At 38.6% G+C, this 6,173-nt stretch overlaps 1 pseudogene across 1 annotated transcript; it reads right to left on the reverse strand.

Moving 5' to 3' along the window:
- Positions 1 to 4,327: 4,327 nt before the first annotated feature.
- Positions 4,328 to 5,642, reverse strand: LOC307105545 (heterogeneous nuclear ribonucleoprotein A1-like; annotated as a pseudogene). Its single transcript has one exon. The product of its transcript is annotated as a heterogeneous nuclear ribonucleoprotein A1-like (transcript).
- Between the last annotated feature and the right edge of the window lie 531 nt (positions 5,643 to 6,173).

Consider the following 6,173-nt stretch of genomic DNA (forward strand, 5'->3'; position numbering starts at 1 on the left):
AACAACGTATCTATTACTGTCACTACACTATAGTAAAAGAATCAAATTCTGTGTTCAACAGCAGCTATTGGCACTGTCCATTTTCATCCCTAGTAAAGCATAGGCTGGGTAGGGAGCAGACTCTTCTGTGGAAGGGCTTAGTGTGTGTCCAGTTGAACACAGTCTGGTTGTATCATGCAAGGCAGAATTATGACCCTGTTACTGTCTTTATGTAGAGATTGAGCATAGACAGGTTAAGGGTATAAGTAGATTGAGATTGAGTATAGATAGATGCATATGAGTGCCAAGTTGACCAGGAGTGGACTTGTGATGGCTAATTTTACCTGTCAATTAGATTGGGCCATGTGTGGTTAAACATTATTCTGGGTATTGCCCTGGCCGGTGTGGCTCAGTGGATAGAGCGTCGGCCTGCGGACTGAAGGGTCCCGGGTTCGATTCCCGGTCAAGGGCATGTACCTTGGTTGCGGGCACATCCCCAGTAGGGGGCGTGCAGGAGGCAGCCGATCCATGATTCTCTCTCCTCATGGATGTTTCTCTCTCTTCCTCTCTCTCTCTCTCTCTCTCTCTCTCTCTCTCTCTCTCTCTCTCTCTAAAAAATAAATAAATAAATAAATAAAATAAATAAATAAACATTATTCTGGGTATGTTTGTGAAGGTATTTCCGTGAGAGATTAACATTGGAATAAAAGTCTGAGTAAAGAAGTTTGCCCACCCCAATATAGGTGGGCCTTATACAATGCTTTGAAGACCTGATTAGAATAAGAGACTGAGTAAGAAAGAATTATTTCTGTCTGCCTGACTACTCTCAAGCCATAACATCAGTCTTCTCTTGCTTTCACACTTGGACTGGAACTTACTTATTGGCTCTCCTGGTAACCAAGACTTCAGATCCACACTTGGGGTCTCCAGTTTGCCAACTGCAGATTTTGGACTTCTCAGTCTTCATAATCACATGAACCAATTTTTTATAGTATAAAGAATATATATAACATTCAGAAGGACGAAAAATGTCCCTATGGGGAACTAAATCCATGAAATGCAAAATCAAATTGAAGAAATACCTCAAAGGTCAAGTGAACATGTAAGGATATAAAAATAATAAGGGAAAAGATAAACCACTTGGAAAGTATGTAGAGGAGATGTAAATATCACCAGACTAAAAGACAGGAACAGAACAGAAGGTGGTGAGGCAACATAATGATCAGCCCTCCAGTGATTAACAGCCTTGGCAGAAAATGAGAGAAAACAGATGAATGGTCTTTGGAATCCTTAAAAGGAAACTGAGTTTCACAGCCAAAGAGAAGATGGAGTTCATGGAACTCTGTCAAGGTGATGATTAAAATGTCAAGGGGTATAACTGAACAAAGGTGTGCCAAAGGCTATTAGAAATCCCAAAAGGTATGGTGTGTCTGTGTGTGTGTGTGTGTGTGTGTGTGTGTGTTTCTGGACACTTCTATTCACAAATAAGTACAAATTTTGTGCTATGTTGGCCATAGAAGTGCTTAGTAGAGTGAAAATTAAACTGGAATCAAGGATATCCGGATTCTGGTCTTAGTTCTGTTACTAACCAACCCTAGGATGAGTCATTTAACTCAGTTTACTCTAAATTTGCTCATGATATACAAGCCCAGTCTTTCTAGACCTCCTTTATGTAAAGATGTGAAACAAGATCACTGGTCCCCAAACCACCATGGGAAATTGCCAGTTTCAAGCCTAGGGACTCCAGTAGATATGGAATGAGCTCTAATGTGGATTTTTAAAAAGTTCCTCTGGTAACTCTGAAACAGTCAGTTTTGTGAACCACTCATCTATATGATCTCTCTGATTCCCGCCAGCTCTAAAACCTCAGAGTGATCTCTGAGTCACCAAGAACAAATGCCCATCCATCAAATTGGGTGTTTGATTCACTCGAGCCACAGAAGTAGCAGGGGGATTTGGTTTTCAAATAGACTCACAAAAGCACTGTTAGTTTTGTTTTATTATTTGGTTGTAAGGGGAGAATGAGCACTTGACATAATACATGTGCCTTTATGTCACCAACACACCTGTAAACCAAATGATTATGGGGAGCGTAGATTGGTAGATACACCTATCATGAGATCTAGAAAAAAAATGTGTACTTTCCCAAGAAACTAAATAGAAGTCATGAGTACAGAGAGAGCAAGTGTTTTCATTTGATATTAACTTTCCTTTTCTGAAAACCCACTGAGGGCTGTGCAATGGTCTGGCACAGGCAATGACACACGCGAGTGGGAATCTGATTATACTGCATCCGACGGGAACATTGCTCATTTAGGACAGTTCTCATTTTTCAGTTTTATTAGTTACATTTACTAAGGGTTCAGTATTGCTCAGCTCACCTTTTTTAGGGGCTTCTTAATACCACAAACATGAAAACTTAATTTTGCACAAATATATATGTATTATGACTTATCTAGATCCAAAAATTCTTCTTGTATCTGGAAAACATTTTGTGACTCCTTTAAAAAATGTTTGGAACCTCTATTTGATTAAAAATTTTATATTGCATTTCCTTATTCAATATTAATTACACTGTATAATTCACTTTTTGGGCAATAACTCATTTTATCAAACCTCCCTGGGACATCCTGAGATGTTTATGAACTCATCACTATGGTGATTTGACTTTTATTTAGAAAAAAGTGTATTACTACCTAGTCATCCCCATTTTCTAAGAAACCCTCTCCCTAGTCCTAAATTAGAAACCAGGCCTGAATTTTAATCTTTTGGGTCTGCAATTAAAGTGTTTTAAAGCCTTCTTTGAATGAACAATATCATTATTTCATGCTTGGATTTATCTAATTTTGTAAGATGTCTAGGGCAATACAGTTTCTGTGAAACCCAGATTAACAATTCTTGCTGCCATATATATTTGACAACTAATTAACGGCTCCCACATTCATATGGATCCTTGGAAGCACTTCAGACGCATCATAGTCATCCTAATCCAGAGATCTGGAATGACAGAGTATTTAGAGAAGGAGGGGGTTGGAGAGCGCATGAAATGCAACTTCCTCCTTATTTGCAAACTATATGTCTACCCTGAAAAATGGGTACTCAGCTTCTGCATGCACTCCTGGGACAAGGAGAGAGCCAGACCAATGCTGAAACTCTGTTACTTGGAAAAACCATCATTTATAGAGCTGTTTACTTCTAACTTCACAGTTCTGACCTGAAGACTAATCTCCTTGCCCTCATAGCTCTCAAAATATTTCAAAACATCTCAAAGTTGCACATACTAGTACCTACTTCCTACTGCTGTCCCTCCCAAAACATAACTTTTCTAGGTCCCTTTTACCCAAGACTTCTTTTTCTAGACCTACTGTAATTCCAAAATAAGAATGTTTTTCCTATAGAGAGAAAATATTATTTTTATAAAAGAGTTATTGATTTCTCTTTTAGAATTTAAAATTAAATGTTTACTATAGAAAACCTAAAGATTTTGTTTTGTTTTATAATGTATAAGTACTTACCAGGCACCACATGTTCTTTTAATGAACTCATTAGTCAATGGGTTACTTCTCCCAAGCAAAGGCAATATCATATTCATCTTTGAGTCCTCAAAAGCTAACAGATTGCCAGCATGTGATGAACATTCAATAAATGTTTGCCTTAACTAATGAAATCTAAGACACCTCAATTGAATTTTTTCAAGAGGATATTAATGTGTTTATTGATTACATGTGATAATAGATGATACACTTGTTCATTCCCATCTATAATTTTATCTGGTACCATAATTCAATTTAGCTATATTGCACAGGATGTGCCAACAATCATTAATAACCAAATAAACTCCATGACTCTACTTGGGTGACCCTATTAATGGTGAATTCCAGGTCACAACACAGCCACTGCCAGTTCAACTACACCAAGGATCCTGAAGACAATGGCTTCTGTGCCCAACTAGGTTGTAAATAAATTTCAAATGGAATTACCCTAAAGGAATTCTAACTTCATACTGTTGGGGTAATTTACCAATATGACTTCAGAAAAGACTAACTTTACATAGCACATTTTTAAAAAACCATTTATTCAGCATCATGATCATACTATTACATTTAGCAGTCAACAGCATGGGTGAAAAAGTATATATATATATATATATATATATATATATATATATATATATACATTAAAAACCTTTGTAGGAATGCTTTACACTTTCCACAGAACAGAAACTAAAATAACCTGTTATACAATTAGTCACATATACAGTCCTTGAGTTTTTGCCCAGTAACATGAGTATTGTCTAACTACATTGGTCGGCAAACTCATTAGTCAACAGAGCAGCAAACCGCGGCTCGCGAGCCGCATGTGGCTCGCAAGCCGCAGTTTGCTGACCACTGGTCTAACACATGTCTTCTTGTGGCCGCCAGGCCCTGTCACCACTGTGCCTGGCTTAGTTCACAATCTGTTGTAACCTGTAGCTTCCCTGTCACTTCTCTGGTTCTCCTCTCCTGCTAAGCTTTGTTTCCTGGAAGTAATTAAAACCTTCTGCTACTGATAGAGTTACTGCAACTGCTGGAACCGCCATAGCCACCTTGGTTTTGTGGTTTGGCAAAGTATTGGCCTCCACCACAATAGGGGCCCGAGCTTCTGCCTCCAAAGTTTCCTCCTTTCATAGGCCCCAAATTTGAAGACTGATTGTTGTAATTGTCAAAATCATTGTAGCTTCCGCCACCTCCCAAATTGCTTCCATCATTACTAAATCCATTATAGTCATCCCCGCTGCCACCATATCGATCACCATCGTGGCTGCCACCAAAGCCACCTTGACCACTGAGATTTCCTCTATGAACAAAATTGTCATTCCCACTAAAATCACCTCTACAACCACCTTCAAAGTTTCTAGAACCACTTTGACCTCTTTGGCTGGACGAAGCACTGGCCATCTCTTGCTTAGATAGGGCTTTCCTTCACAGCTGTGGCCATTCACAGTATGGTATTTCTGAGTGACAATCTTGTCTACAGAGTCATGGTCATAAAATGTTACAAAAGCAAAACCTCTCTTCTTGCCACTGCCTTAGTGAGTCCTGATTTTAATCATTTCCATTTGCCCATACTGTTCAAAATAATTTTTTAGCTGATATTCTCCATTGTCTTCTTTAACACCACGGACTAAAATCTTTTTCACAGTTTAGTGGGCACCAGGTCTTTGAGAATCTTCTCTTGAGACAGGCTGTCTGGTTCCACAATTCTTCCATCCGCCTCGTGCGGCCTTGCATTCATGGCTGCATCCACCTCCTCCGCTGATCCAAAGCCTCAGCAGCGCTTGGTGTTCGGATCTCTCATCAACACACAGTCTGTGAGCGTCCCCGTTGCTCCTCAGACTCCCATAGTTGTTTCAAAGTTCAAATCTCTGATGAAGAGCTCCTGCAGCTGTTCGGGCTCATTGGGAGACATTGAAATTACAACTGCAGGAGGGGAGACTTTAATGATGCTGGGTGGTGTCCACCAGTAGAAAGTCAATTGAATTTTTAAAAACCTGGTCATTTTTAAATAATTGCATAATAAACACCTCTCTAGTCCAAGATCTGCAAATGAATGAAAGGCCAGCTGTTTACACAGAACAAAGGGATCTCCTGGATGCAATATGGATGTTCTGTGCTACTATTATTTCCCCAGTAATTTTTCTTTTTCATAAAATCTATTATTTTTCAGGATAATATTATTTTCACTATTTTTCTGATTATATATAAAGCCAAGGGTCTAATCCAGGTATTGTATTTCATCCCTCTTTTATAAAAATTATACTAGAGGTATATTTTCCTTTTATAGCCCATTTTCAAAATTCTTTCATTCATTAAAAATCTTAGCTATTAATAACAATAACAAAAATCTTGCAGCTGGACATCCTGTATCTTGGACACTTTTGAAAGCACTTGCAAAAGCTATTAAATTGTCATCATCCAATCCTTGTGAGATATGTATAATTCCCCAGTCTCTTCCTTTTACAAAAAGATGTCATATAATTGCCTTAAAAACATTCCTTGACCTAAGAAACATGTACTTAACACATAGTTGCCATACTCCAAACTCTCCTGGAGAGTTATTTCCCCTCAGGGAGCCCTGGAGCAAACTGTATTTCTGAGACCAAGACTATTTTGACCCAAAGATTTGAGAGTGTCTTTGCCATCCCCACAAGAACC

This window comes from Cnephaeus nilssonii, assembly GCF_951640355.1.
Source record: "Cnephaeus nilssonii genome assembly, chromosome: 9".
Lineage (NCBI taxonomy): Eukaryota > Metazoa > Chordata > Mammalia > Chiroptera > Vespertilionidae > Cnephaeus > Cnephaeus nilssonii.